Below are 16,376 nucleotides of genomic sequence, written 5' to 3' on the forward strand. Positions count from 1 at the left end.
CGCTATACGTTCGTATCAAGGACGAACAAGTAAAGATTATGTTTTTTATAGTAAAGAATCTGCAAGCACATATCATCTTAGGAATAGATTTTCTTTCAGAGGCAGAAGCAACACTGGATTTTAACGAAGCGTCCCTTAAGCTGACGATGAAACCAGTTCGAGAAGAGAAAACAGAACCACCAATGTTAAACCTTGACCACCTGCCAAAGGAAGAGCAAGATAGAATCCGACAAGTGGTAAGTGAATTTGCTTCGTTATTTAGTGATATTGCAGGATTTACTCAAGTTACTAACCATAGTATCGACACCGGAGATTCACTGCCAGTTCGCCACAAACCATACCGGTATGATAAGAATAAAGAAAAAATTATAGAGTGGCACATTAGAGATATGTTACGTAAAAAGATCATAACGCCCATCTCAAGTAGTTATGCTAGCCCGGTGGTTTTATGTAAGAAAAGCAATGCCTATCCAGTAACACATCCAAAAAGGTGGCGTTTTGTGATCAACTGTCGTAAATTAAACTCCATGACTAAATATCCGGTATATCCGTTACCTATTATTGAAGAAATTCTAAGGAACATAACTTCTACCAAATACATGACGACTTTAGACTTAACGACTGGTTATTTTCAAATAGGGGTTAGACCGGAAGACGTGCCTAAGACTGCTTTTATAACCAAGTCTGGCACATTATGCATTCCTGCGTATGCCGTTTGGCCTTTCAGGGGCACCGGCAACATTTCAGCGATGTATGGACATTGTGCTAAGGCCTGTTCTTGGAAAGTCCACATTTAGCTATTTAGACGATATCATTATTACTAGTGATAATCTGGACCAACATGTACAGGATTTAAGACAGGTGTTTTCATTATTAAATGAGGCCGGTCTAAAAGTTAATGTCGAAAAGGGCAAATTTGCAGCCCCTGAATTAAAATACTTAGGTTACAAAATATCTCAGAAAGGAATCGAGACAGACGAATAAAAAATAATCGCTGTACAAAAGTATCCGCCGCCAAATACGGCGAACAAGCTCTCTTCTTTTCTAGGACTTTGTTCATATTATAGGTCCTTTATAAAAGATTTTGCAGCTATTGCTGAACCATTGTTAAAATTAAAAAGGAAAAAGGCAAGATTCTCGTGGACGGCCGAAGCCAATAGTGCTTTCGAAAAATTAAAGCAAGCATTAACGCAAGCCCCGGTTTTGAAATTTCCTGAAAAGGATGAAAATTTAGAAATTTCAGCGGATGCTTCGGATTATGCGGTAGGAGCGGTACTTTCGCAAAATCAGCAGCCCGTGGCATTTTTTAGTCGAACTTTAAATCAAACACAAAGAAATTATTCCGCGACCGAGAGAGAGGCACTTGCAGTTCTGTTAGAAGTGCAAAAGTTCCGAGTCTATTTTGGAAGGGCGCCAATAACAGTGTATTCTGATCATTCGGCGGTAACTAGATTGTACTCAGGGAAAAACTTATCCCCAAGGTTAATAAGATGGGCACTCAAGCTACAAGAGTTTAATCTGGTATTCAAGCACACCCCCGGAAAGGAAAATATCGTAGCAGATGCCCTATCCAGAATAAAAATAGATGAAGAAGGTAATACTGTAAAAGTTGCAATGCTCACAGCATGTACAATAAATTCCCGAGAAACTGTAATAACCGAACTGGGTAAGGATCCTGAATTTAGAAACATTTATGAGTATTTAAAGGATCCTGAAAATTTTAGCCACCAAGATATTGTGGCGATAAGAAATAGGGCGGCCCATTACGAACTAATAGATGGTCTATTATTTTATACAAAAACTACAAATTCCAACAACGAATTTCGACCTGTTATCCCAGCTAGTCTTAGATTAAATACCCTGCAGGAGTTACACGACAGCCCTTTAGCTTCTCATGCTGGTATTCGAAAAACTATCCAAATTGTTCCCTTAAAACGAGCCTAAATTAGTTACTGATTCTATTTTAAATAAATATATTTTAAAATACGGGGCGCCCCTAGAAGTTATATCGGATAATGGTCCTCAATTTGTAAGTAATATATTTGAAGACATGTGCCAAAACCTGGGCATACGTCATTTAAAAATGGTCCCGTATCGGCCGCAATCAAATATAGCGGAACGGGTCAATAGAAATATAGTGAAAATTATCCGTAGTTATGTCAAAAATTTTCATAAAAGCTGGGATAACTATGTCAATGAATTAGCTTTCGCCCTTAGGACCGCAAAACATGATACAACGGGCAAAACTCCTGCTGAGTTATTTTTAGGCAGAAAGATTATAACGCCGTTAGATAAATTATTTTATGTTCAACAAAGAGCCCCGGAATTTAAAATGGGTGATATAGAAAAATTAATTAAAGAAGCAAAAAAGAACATTAAAGTAGCACAGAGAAAACAAAAACTTTATTACGATTTGAAACGACGGGGACTAACTTATAAAGTAGGAGATGAAGTATTAAAAATTAAGCATTCACTTTCTTCAGCACCAGAAGATAAAACCGCCAAATTTTTTCCACGATTTGAAGAACAATATGTCATAGAAAAAATAACTCAGGCTGTAGTGGTGTTAAAAGCAAGAAATGGTGAAACATGCTCCGCAAACATTGACCAGATAAAACAATTCTATGACCGTAATAAAATGCAAATATTTAAAGATCTTTTGCAGGATCCGGCACGGCAGGCACTGCAGGTACAAGCTCCAGAGGTGGAACAACGACAATCACAAAGGCAAGCCATTAGGAGGCAGGAGCAATTGAAAAGAAAGTTTCCCCGTTGGAAAATTGAAGGTAACAAGAAAAAGAAGCCGTTCCACCGACCAGAAAAGAGAGCGCACGACCACCCCCAGAATGAAGAAGGGAGAAGTACGACGAATGCAAAGAGAGCCAGGAGAAATAACGGCAACTATAACCCGGCTCCCAAACGTAAGATCTACCCACCGGACAGGAGTCTACGCAGCAAATGTCGACGAATTGAGGAAGGAACACCAGCTGCGGAGGCAAAGAAACAAGGAAAATTTGAACAGCCAGCAACGAGATCCAAGCAGGAACGAGAGAGAAGTGTCCCGGTTCCGTCAAGACCAGCTGCCATCAAACGGCCAAGACCACAGGCAGAGGCAAAAAAGAAGGTCTTCAAGGGTGACCGAACTGGAAGAAAAAGAAAGCTCATAGAGAAAGGAACTGAAGGGCGAACCCGCACAAGAAGGAAGATAAACCAAACGCTAATCTTCGCTACCTTCCAGGATTGGGCAGAAAAAAGAATGTCCGAATATCACAAAGATAAGTAAAATTTTATGTTACTTTGCAACTATAAGTTAATCTTTCATTCTTACTGCAAGTGGCAGAATTCAAGACGTTTTACCTCATGTGAGGTCTACCTTTATGGCCAAAAAGGCGAGAAAATAGTTGTTACCTATTTTGTTTTTATGTTTTTCAATTACTCGCGAGTAAAACTAAAATTAATGTCTAATAGGAATGTGTAAATACTTGAATATCGTAAAACTTATTGTATAAAATTTTATTTAAAAGATTCTGGCAAGAAAGAAGTTTTAGTCTGAAAGACTTTTGAAATGTAGTATTTCAATGTAGAAGAATTGGCACTTGCTTGGAAAAGAATAGAAGTTAACAATGTACTACTAATGTATGTTTTAAAATGCGTAAAATTAACGGCATGTTAATATGTTCTTATATACAATGTGAACAGTTATTTTAAACGTTAAGAAATACTGTGATATGTTAAAAGTGAAAGTAATGCAAAAAAAAAAAAAAATGTTAACTTATTCGTGTGACTGTAAAAAAGAGAAAATTATTGTGAATATGTGTTAAAGGTTGAATGAATGTAGTTAGGCTCTCTGACGCTACACTTTAGAGTTAGCCACTTTCAGAATAGTACCTCAGGGTTTAAAGATGAATATAAGGTGTGTTATGAGGTCTTGTTATGTTGAATTTTAACACGTTAGTGTTTTGATTGCAGGCGGTAGTGTTGAACACTTGTACATAAACACATTCGTGTTTGGTGTTTTCTTTTACAACACATGTCAGAGAGCACGGGGAGAGATAATTAAAATAAAGTTATGAATGAAATAAGAATGTTAAGAGAAATATAAATATTCATGTTACTTGCCATTTCATTGTGTAACATTTCATTAAACTAGTTTTCCTTCCAGATCTCTGGAAGGAACCAGATTTCAACTAGGAACTCCTGTTTAGATGCAGTACGGATGAAAAGTAATTGTCCATGGAATTGATAATGTAAAAACGAATTTTTTTTTTAAATTTCTAGTTTCTAGTGAGAAATGTTTGTAAAAGATTGGCCTCGCGTTAGATTCTAGAGCTAAATTTTTCAACAAGGTCGTTTTAGACCTCAGTTTCAAACTAATTAACTCTGGCGGGAAGTATGTAAGGATCTTAAGTTTTACTAACGTTTATTTTATTTTAAATCTTTACTATCACTTCTTATTTCCTACTTCCGGCCAGAATTAAAAGCTTTAACTTATTTATACAAATTTGTCTTGCGAACGCCAAGTACTTAAGTTGTGTCTTTTTGCCAAGCAAGAGAAAGGAAGGAGTGATTAGGAGCAGGCCGCTTGCCATTGCAGTTTTACTCGGTTGCTGGTTGCCTTCAAGGCCAGAGGTTTAATCCTCGTGATAATTTTAAACGTATCGTAGTGTTAACAGTTCTCTGTACTACATACGGCCTTTCTGTTAATATACAGCCAATCTTCAAGTAGACACTTGTTTATTAATCCAAAGTTAGTTTAGTTAGAATTTAGTTAATATTTTTATATTCTTACGTTCATACCACAAGTGGTTGGTCTCTGTATCCCGAAGTCCGGAAATCATTGTAAAGAGAGAAAAGTAAAGGCTTTCGTATACCCTTCCTGTGTATCTTGTCTACTTCCCACATTTATTGAACATAGCTTTAGTGAGCTCCCTGTTTCGAGTCAGGTCATTTAAGGTTCCCCAAGCAAGTAAGGAGGAACACTGAACCTGATAAAGTTATTCTCTTTTTGAAGAAGAACAGGGATGCCCGTCTCTCAACATCATACCGTCCTATTTGCCTTTTGTCTGCTATGGGCAAGGTGTTTGAACGGCTAATAGTACAACGCCTTAAACATCATCTTCATAACACCAAGTTTCTTTCCGATTGACAGTACGGTTTTCGTGCTGGTAAGACCACATTGCATGCTCTGAAGGATGTTACCTATGCCATATATACGAATAAACTGGCTGGCTACCACACGGCCTTTATCAGTGTCGACTTGAAGTGCGCCTTCGATACCTTGTGGTGGCCGGCCATTATTCAAGCCTTGCAACAAGCCAAGTGCCCTGTTAATCTCTTCCAGACCTTCAGCAATTATTTTTCGGAACGCTCTCTTATTTTTGTCCATAATAATGGTCAAGTCCATCGTTTGCAGAATCGAGGTTGTCCACAGGGCTCCTGTGCGGGCCCTGACTTATGGACCCTCACTTTCAATCAAATTCTAGCTGCACAATGGCCTGCACATACATCTACTTATGCCTATGCCGACGATTTCGCTTTTATTCTCCGTGGCAAAACAAGAGAAGAGCTTCAACGCCATGCTCAAGAAACGTGCAACCTTTTTTCTACACTATGTCTAAATATAAATCTACAGATTTCTGAAGATAAGTCTTTTATACTCCTGATCCCGAAAAAGGGTGGATCTCTGGCACGTCGACCTCGCATCGAAATTAATAATAAAAGAAAAGATTGTTCGTCAGTTAAAATACCTTGGCATCGTCTTTGACGATAAATTGAACTGAGCTCAACATCTTTTGCACATTAAAAAGAAAACTTATAACATAGCATATAGGATCCGACAGATGAGTGGTTTTCAGGGGCTTAACCCCTATATACAGAAACTTCTGTGCCAAACGGTTATTGTCCCCATTGTGACCTATGGGGCAGCTGTTTGGAGTCAACCAATGCAGGGCCGTAAAGTAAGGTCTCTCCAATCAATCCAACGTTCTTTCCTTCTCAATATATCTAAAGCCTTTCGAACCTTTACAATGACTTCAACTAGTGCCCTACAAGTAATAACCGGTCTTCTGCCTCTCCATCTCCGAACGAAACAGGAGGGAGCACGACAACTACTTAAATTGCTAAATCAACAGGTCACCTTCTATGGCGAACATTATTCTCCTGAAGATTATGAACGACCCTACAATCGACTACGTCTCCATCCAGCTACTTATGGACTTGGTGTTCACGTAACATTACGTGTATCTACTCAACTGCCTGATGGTGATTATTACATTTATACTGATGGGTCAAAAATAGAAGATAATACTGGTTGTGCTTATGCAGTTTTTCACCATGGCACTTTATTGCATCAATGGAAAGCACATCTCCATGGACATAACAGCGTGTTCCAGGGAGAGGCCTTTGCCATCGTCAATGCCACTAAATATATTCTGGAACATCAAATATTGAATTGTAACGGACAGCAGTCGTTACAGTTCAATGCATTGAATTGTAACGACTACTACATTGTAACGCAGATTGTAACGGACTGCATTGTAACGGACAGTCAGTCGGTCTTGGCTGCTGCAATGAATCCTGTGCATCCATCAATAATAATTTCGCAACTTCAAGAACTACTTCGATTAGGTGCTCACTTTAATATTCAAATGTTTTGGACACGTGCTCATATGGGCACAATTGAAAATGAACTTGCTGATGAATTAGCTAAGCAAGCAGCCATGAACGATGATGCTATTAATTCTCCTTTAGCTTGGCCCATATCACATTTTCTTCGGAAACTGCACCTACAGTCAGTTACGCAATGGCAGGTGCTCTGGGATGCAGAGGATGCTGGCCGCAGAGCGCATTATCACCTGGGCTATGTTGATGAGACTCGTCTTCTTGCCAATTCACAATTGGTAAGAAGATTCACAATTGGTAAGATATGTCACAGGTCACGGGCCTTTTCCCGTATATTTTGCCCGCTTTAACATCACATCAACTGATCAATGTGTTTGTGGCCAGGCGGGCCTGAGCATTATGTATCCTCTTGTGAATTTACACGAGAACTGCATATCCCTTTTCCTGCTCAACATCAGCAGGCTTTTAGTAAGTTTTTAATCAAACAACGACATCTTGTTCGGAAACTGACTGCCATCATGTCAAAACTTATGCATCTTGGTACCGACTTATGTCAACCTGTCTAATTACTTGCTGTTCCTACACCTTCTATATTATATGTCAAATCGTTTCATTTACTGCATTTATCAATTAATTTAGCTGTATTGTTACCATATCCTTTGCATTTTGAATTAGTATGTTGTCATTTATTGTCTAGTGTTGTTTTAATACTGTTAGTAATACGAATTATGCTGCACTATGTAACACAATTTATCTGTGATTTCTATTACTTGCACATATTATTTACTGCAAACTGAATTTGCAGTTTATCCTGTAGTGCATTTGTACTCATATTTATATCATTTGTATTAGTTAAGTACTGGTTCATCATAAATGCATCTGTTCTGTACTGAATTTGTGTTGCATTCATATTTAACAGCATATTATAATTTTTGTGTTGCATTCATATTTGTGTTGCATTTATCTTCAATAATTTGTGTTGCATTTATCTTCAATAATTAGTGTTGCATTTATATTTAATAGCATATTATAATAGCATATTTAATAGCATATAGAATTATATTGCACTCATATTCAAATATTGCATTTGTACTCATATTTATATCATCTGTATTAGTTAAGTAATGGTTCATAATATATGCATCTGTTCTGTACTGAATTTGTGTTGCATTCATATTTAATAGTATTTGTATTTCTTATGTGCTGATTTATATAGATTGCATTGTTACATACTGAATTAGTAATGCATTTGTCGTGTCCTGCCATTATCCTCATATTATATTCTTCATTTTTATAATGTGCTGATTCATCCTGATTGCATATATTATGCACTGACTTTGTATTGTCTATTATATACTGAATCTGTATATATTTCTATTCACAGTATTTGTTATGTGCTGAATTCTATTGATCACATTGTTATATACTGTATTTGTACTGCATTTGTAGTGTACTACCCTTATCTTTCTATTTATATTATTGATACTAGATATGTGCTGATTCATCTTGGTTGCATTTATTACATACTGAATTATATTACCTCTCATATACTAAATTTGTATCGCATCTGCGCTGAATTTACATTACCTGTTATATATTGCATTTATATGAGTTCATCTTGATTAGATTAATTATTCACTGAATTTGTATCACTTATTATATTTGTATTACTTGTTCTATACTGAATTTATAATGCATTTGTATTTATTTTATTCGTATTTGTTCTGTGCTGTTTTATCTTGATTGCATTTCTACAGCATTGAATTTGATTTACCTGTTATCTATTGAATATTGTCATTTGTAGTGTACTATTTATATTTATATTATTCGTATTGGTTAAGTGCTGATCCATTCTGATTCTATTTATTACGCATTGACTTTGTATTACCTGATTTATACTGACTTTTTATATTATTATTATTTATTTATTTTTTGTATTGTATCGGTTATGTGCTGATTAATATTAACTGCATTGTCATATACTGAATTGTTCTATACTGAATTTATAGTGTACTGCCCTTATACTTACTCATATTTCTATTACTCACATGCACTCATATCTTTGATTTGTATTTGTTATGTACCCATGCCATTACTTTATCCTCCCTAATGTACTCTGGCCTATTTAATATATTTAATTTTGATTCAAATTTAGTATTATTGTGATGTCATTAACCAGTAATAGGCCTATTCTGTCTTATCGTGATGCCCTTAACTTATAACACGCCTTCTGTGTTCTGTACTCATCTTCCTGTAACTTGCTTTATCTTGTAATCTTGTAATCTTTACCTCTTATTGTTAAATTTGTACAATCCTTGATATATTATTAATGTACTTAATTGTATCTCTCTATGCCCTTGTTTGGCCATGTAAATATTTCTTTTATAAATCTGACGCCTGGGCGACGGGGTGTGGGTCCTGCCCTGGGTGGATCCAGCGTTGAGCTTGGTCTCTCTGTGCGCGGCTCTCGTGTGGCCTCTTTGGCTGCTCTAGATCTTGGGGGGCGCGGTGCTGAACTGATTCACCCTATGGTAAAGGTACAGTGCTCGCATCTTCCGTCAATGGAATGGAATGGAAGGTCACCAGACCTTTCCCCAATCGAGCATGTCTGGGGCATGGTAGGCCGCCAGATTCGGGCACCACAAAATATCGCAGATCTTGAGTGACAACTGATGAATGCCTGGAGGAATGTGTTGCACGATGACATTAGGAACCTCTGCCACTGCTTGCCTCGCCGAATTCAAGCATGCATTGCCACCAGGAGCGGTTCGACCAACTACTAATTTGAACACTCAGTGAGTGATTGTGAGCCGTGAACAGGTACTGTGAGCTTGAATTTTTTAATCGTTTTATTATCTGTGTATGAGCTATACACATATTCATATCATCAAAAACAACCACTTCTTGCATGGTGCTTCGATTTTTTTGCAAAAGAGTGTATGTTAAAGAATGAATTTAGATAAACTTCGAATTTTAAACTGATTAAATTAAAAAAAATAGTTATAAAAATATTGTATTATTATAATGTAGAAATAAAATTACCGCCAATTTGAGTTCAAGTGAAATATTAATTCACTTCAGTTCAACGAACGCAAAAAATTAAAGCGTTTAATTTAATGAATGGAATAGGTAGAAGGTAAAATACGAATTTGAAACTGGTGTGTGTATGTAATGTATGTGTAATACAGATTTGCAATATATATATATGCAATTATTTATGCTCTGACTTTTCCTTTCTTTTAATAATTTTATTTTTTCGATCATGCTGTATTTGCGCAAATTCGTCTCTTCACTTTTTGATAAACTTTATTTATGTCAAGAATTCCTTTTAAACTCTCTTTTAAGTTATTTATATATAGATATATATATATATAATTTATTTACTAAAGAAATATTGATTATATTATCTCCTAATATAAATTTAGTAGGATGCATCTAAATGAAGTGTTCCAGATGTATGAACATTTAATCCCGAATATATTTTTTAAAGTAACTTGAATTTAAATCGTGAAAAATATAAATTGAAACTTTTAATATGAAAATTAATAAACCAAGTAATTATCGTCATTGATCGGAAACTGGTTGACTTTTCAAGTAGAAGAAACCAACTCCCATTCAATTAACAATAATTAATTAATGCGAAGGCATTTCGTCTTTTACTGAAGTGATAATGATGATGCCGAAGTGGCAATTTTAGCTAATGCAAACATTTTAGTTGAGTTTTAGTCAAATAATCAATAATAATTTAATTCATATAATCAGTATTTCTTTAGTAAAAAAAAATATTATTATCTTACATTGCAGCTATTGCGCTAGTATTAGGAAATTTTGTTTCGATTTCAATGAAATTCACTTCCTTATATATATATATGGGAGGTCAATGAAAATCCAAACACCTTTCCTATTCTATCTCAAAAATTAAATTCGAAAATAAAATGAATTAACTTGTAGTGGCGTGGGTTAAGAATGTTAGAATAACTGTTTAAAGAATATTCAAGTTTCGAAATTAAATTTTATTCTTACATATTGAGAAAGGTATTTAAAATAAGAACATTTAATGTCAAACAGAAGCTACAGTTGTAATCATGATTAACTTATTTTGATAGTAGCTAAAATATTCATTGCATACTAGTTAAATATGTTTCAAAGAACTTTATTATTACCTTCGCTAGATTTGAAATTTATTAAAAATACAGAGAATTACTCAACATTAATCAAAATTTAGAGCTAAAATTGTTTTATTTTTTATGTCCTAATGATAATCACTACCTTGCAATTTCAATTTCTCATCTAGAAAGTTCGCTAACAATGCAGTGTGTAATTAAAATTTATGAGATTGAATTGTTTTTTCTACAAGTTATTTTAAAGAGTAAACAAAGTTTTGTATTATGAACAAAGGATTCCACAGCAGATCCATTTTGTGTAAATTAAAGACAAATATGTATACCTGACATTACACAATTCTCTGGAGATGGAAAGTTACTTTTCTGAAATTTTTTTTGCAACTACTGGTCCCTATGATAAAAATTATACGATAATACAGTTGTTTATGACGATTTAAAAATGATGAAGATAGATGTGAAAGTTTAAAGAAGCATTTGAGTACATGGCGGAAATTAATTTGTCATTTTTATTTCTTGCTGATAAGCATTTTAAATAACACAAATAACTTGGCTCAATAAGGGCGCTTGTTCTAGAACCTTCTACATAAGTGAATGCTATACATAAGAGAATTGTAAGCAAACCGTCAATAATACAGACATACATAAGTGAGATTATACATAAGTGACTATACATAAGTGAGACTATACATAAGTGACTATGCATAAGTGAGACTACACATAAGTGACTATACATAAGTGAGACTACATAAATGACTATACATAAGTGAACTATGAATGACTATACATAAGTGAACTATGAATGACTAGACGTAAGTGAACTACGAATGACTATACATAAGTGAATTATAAGCGAACAGTAAATAAGTGAACAAGTGACTACTATGAATGTGACAAGCAAATATTGTACACGAAATCTGAAAATATGTGAATACCCAGTTGATATCGTTCAAGATAATGCATTAGAATAACGTCTTATATCCAAGTTACCACTGACTTCTAGACTAAACATTCTCTGTAAATTCAGAATCACAATGCATAAAAACATTGCTAAAATCCTCATTCAGCACAGCAAAAGTTTTGATAGGGTCTCTTTAATAATCGCAGGGCACAAATACCCAGCTTCCGAAGTAGCTTTATCAATTCCGCTACAAAATTTAATATTCTTTGAAGATTTTTGGCTAGGCCCAGCGACAATAGAATGCTCCACCAGTTGAGTACAAATGCTTACATATGTATAACAGACGGTACAACAACTCAGCTCGTGATAGGTATAAATTTCTACATTTTTGAAGACAGGAGGCAGCAGCGATTTGTGAGAATAGTGGAAAAACAAATGCGATATATTGCAAGATGAAGCATAATTCAAAGTGGTAAAAAATTATGGTTTACGATTTTCAATACTGGTCATTTGAGTTTCAGTTCGCAAATTATCCGCATCACCAATTCTACATAAGGATGGCAAGGGAAAACATCCGAATTATAATAGAGAATTAAGGGACTGTTGCAAAGATATTATTTTATCTTACATATTGCTACCTTATCTTTTATATATATAAGAAGCTAAAGTGTGTGTCGCCGATAGTTTATTGTCTCGGAAAAATGAGCACGGAAATTAACGTTTCCGCAGTTTTTAATTAATATCTCAACCGATTAAAGTCGTACGAAGATAAGAACGGTATCGATGTATTCGGAGAAATTTTCGGAATCCGTGGATACGCGTCTCGAATTTCAACTCGGCGCCGTTCCGTAGATATTCGAGAAAAAAGAGTTTGGCATGTAGCCAAATCCTTTTAATAGGGAAAAACCCAAGAAAGAAAGTAAAAAAATGAAGGGAAAACGTAGAGAAAAATTAGTTTTTAATTAATATCTCGGCTAATTAAAGTCCCAAGAAGACGCGAATGGTCAAAATGGCGTGCCACGGACCTGCGGAATCCAACGGTGTGCTTCGCTAAGACCAGGAGCCAGCCGTTTCGGAGGAGTTGATGTTAATTCACCCTATATATATGCGGCTTAAGTGTATGTTTGTCGCTGATAGTTTATGGGTTGCTTGCGTAACTGTACTAGCCAATGGGGTGAAGTTGCCACGGCACAGGGTTGCCGTTTCAATTGAGACGTAGACAATTTCCTGTAAAACTTGCCTTTGCTATAACCATCAATATGTCTCAGGGCCAAACGCTTAAGCGCGTTGGCATTTTTTTACCTGAGCCTGCATTTGGACACGGTCAACTTTATGTTGCCTGTTCAAGAGTTCGTGAAAGAACTCTTGAACCCAGTGTTCAAGGACATAAAATTAAAAATATTGGATGGTCCTTTGCAAGGCGGGCTTAAAAATGATGGAAAGATCTGCACAAGAAATGTTGTGTACAAAGAGATCTTTGACATGTGAATTAACATTTCATTATTTAAATCATTTTTATTGATTGAGCTAGCGGAGGATTCTTTACAAATGTACCGCCAGTGGTTTCCTTCATTGTACTCTAAGCAACTAAGCAAGGAGAAGGGACCCCGTGGGGCAGTAAGCAAAAAGGGGCGTCCTTGCCGCCTGCCCTGGGTAATTCAGTTTAAATTAGCAGACACCTTTGCACAAATCATTTTAATTACACTTTATAATATCTACAACAGCGGTCATTTCGTATGACCGCCCGGCTTTCTAGTATTTATATATGCAGACTCCTAGTTCTAAATTAAATATAAATTTTGATTATTCTGCCGCAGTTTACCAAGGCACTTGTCTAAAGAAAAGCTTGCTCAATATGGAACAATGGAAGAATTACACTCAAAGGCCATTCACACTGGGGTTTATCTGAGCTAACGGAGTCATTTCCATGTGTCGACTAGCTCTGCTATGCTGCAGTTCAGATTTTTCAACTTGCTTCCTTATGGGGAAAAACTGGTTTTCGACATGGGTCAGCTACGTCAGGTGTGTCCGTTAGCTCAGATAAGCCTCAGTGCGAAAGGCCCTTAAAAGTATGTTCCCACTGGGGTTTACCTGAGCTAACGGGGTCAGTTCCATGTGTCGACTAGCTGAGCTGTGCCTGCAGTTCAGATTTTTCAACTTGCTGCCCTATGGGGAAAAACTAATTTGGGAAATGGCTCGGCTAAGTCGGCTGTGTCCGTTAACTGAGATAAACGTCAGTGTGAAAGGCGCTCAGATAAACCCCAGTGGAAACTGCTCTTAAAAGTCGCTTCACCTCTTAGAACCAGGCACAGAGGTTCAACCCTTGCCCTCGCACCTTGGAGAGAAAAGCGCATTGCTTTTGCGATACCGATCGTTGACTATGATTTGCTAGTTGCCAGTCGCTCGGGCTGTTTGTCGCAAAGGGACATTACCGAGCGTCCCTGGGACGCCGTCCCAGATTACTAGAACTATCTGCTCTAAGATTTGCCAGACCCGGGTCGGCAATAAGTAACTTTTCCGGAGCCTCCAAAACCATTAGGTTCATAAGTTCTATACCCCCGTGGCTGAGACTGCCTAGGTACAGATCCTAGCCAATAGCTTCGCAGAGTTCTATACGTCGATCCCCAGGGGAGAAAAAGAAAGAGATACCAGATAACAATAGCTATAGCAGATATTATTTCCAGATAACAGTGGCCGAAAAAGAAAAATTATTAACCGCTTCTTCTTCACGTAAGTTTAAATTCAACCACATTGTTCACATTCTCATGTAAGTTTTCATATTTTTTGCCATTTTTAACAGAGAATCTTCTTTTTTAATAATATTCCTCTATTCACGGCTGTTCCTTTTGTTTCGAATACTGTTATGAATTGATAGCTCTTGTCGTTAGGTGACGCTCCGATCGTCCTGTCTCAGATGTTATTCTATAACTTAACTTTAGTTTGATGGAAGATCGAAGATGTTACGCCTAATAATAATACAGGCGTGTGCCTAATAATAAAGCTTGTAACCTTTGTATTATATGTAAATAAATTTGTGTGTATTAATAACGAAGCGGAATCATCACTTATATCTGGATTTAATGCTCGAACAATGGTAATGTAGTGACACCATGAATGGTAATGAAATTAGTTACTACAAATACTGATTTAATTGACATAAGAAAAATTAGTATTTTTATAGTAATTGCAGATTAACTGTTGATTGTACCGGGTGATTCTTTTTCTTATGATTTTAAACTGGTCTCTGGCTAAACGTTATTTTAAAATAACGGATCTATTCTCGGTACAACCTCAGAAAATCGGGAGTTAGTAGTATTTTAAATAATAATTAATAAATTAGATAACTAGTAGACGAAAGAAAGGAATTTGTAACTATATTTCCGAATTTTTAATTATATTTTGCTAGAGATATTATTTTTTAAATATATTAATATAGCAACAAAAGCTATCTCTTTCATTCCATTAGGTTTTAAAAAGTTAAATATGAAAATCACAGCCTGAATATCACAATCTATGATAATAGCTTTGTAGAGTAATCAACGCATGCGAGTAAAAACAAAAAAAAATGTCAAAAGTAATGAAAAAAATTTTCTTCTAACGAGATCTTATTGAAATTCTTTATCGTTTTCATGTAAAAAATAGTTGCATCGTTAAACAGAAATCCTCCATAGAGGTCCTTCTTGGTAAAACTTGCTATACTTGTACAGAAAACATCAAACCAGTAAACGAGCGTAATTTCCAATTTGCATCAACGGCAAGCACCAAACAAAACTCTAAAATCTGGCTTATACCCTAGAGCCCCTTCTTTACAAAATGCTCATGAAAGAAACCTCTGAGCAAGCTTTCAGAACTTCTTATCTCCTTCGACTTAGATGTTTTCCTAGGACTGAAAGTCTGCAACCCTGGAGGAGGAAGTCAATTGATTGAATGAGGAGATTCACGCAACGATGTGCTCAGGCTATAAAGGAAAAATCGCATTTCCTCAAAAGCTATTCTTGGGTAAAAAAAGAAAGGAAAAAAAAGAACTAAATTAATCTGTATGTAAGGTATATCCTCTCAGCAACCGAAGCCTGTGCACTGATGCATTTGAGTTGAAAAGAACTAAAAAAATGTCGCAGGAGGGATCATTGTTATATTACACTTTAAACTGAATCCAAGAGAAAGACGTTATATATCAAAACTGCATGACCGTTACCATATATATTTTTGACATTCGTTACAATACTTTTTATTGCGTTGAAAGAGACAAACTGGACGATTAATTTTTATTCTTTCGTTAATACACTCACTTCCAAAAGTTAAGCACGAAGATGTAAAATGAAAAAAAAAAAAAAAATCAACAAATACTGCTTTGATTGACACAAAATTCGGCAGGAAAGTAGCATATATATTTATGCATAAACCCAAATCAATAATTATATACAGAAATGAAAACAATATTAAATTTTTGTAAGTTATCAGATAATGACTTAACAGAATTATATATAAAGTAAAAACAAACAGCATAAAATAAAAAAGGACATTAATAGAGTATGTGATCCCCCCTCATCTGTATACAAAGTTCACACTTTGTGACCATTCTTCCAATTAGGTGGTCAACCACCGCAAAATTAAGCAATCGCCATTCTTCTTGTAGAGCAGTTTCCTGCTCAATAAGAGTGGCTGGAGGTGGGAAACGTGAATATACAACACGGCTGAGAGCATCCCAAAGATTTTCAATGGGATTAAGGTCG

Source organism: Stegodyphus dumicola, chromosome 2, assembly GCF_044657685.1.
Source record: "Stegodyphus dumicola isolate Sdum_Otavi_A_Nest chromosome 2, ASM4465768v1".
Taxonomy (NCBI): Eukaryota; Metazoa; Arthropoda; class Arachnida; order Araneae; family Eresidae; genus Stegodyphus; species Stegodyphus dumicola.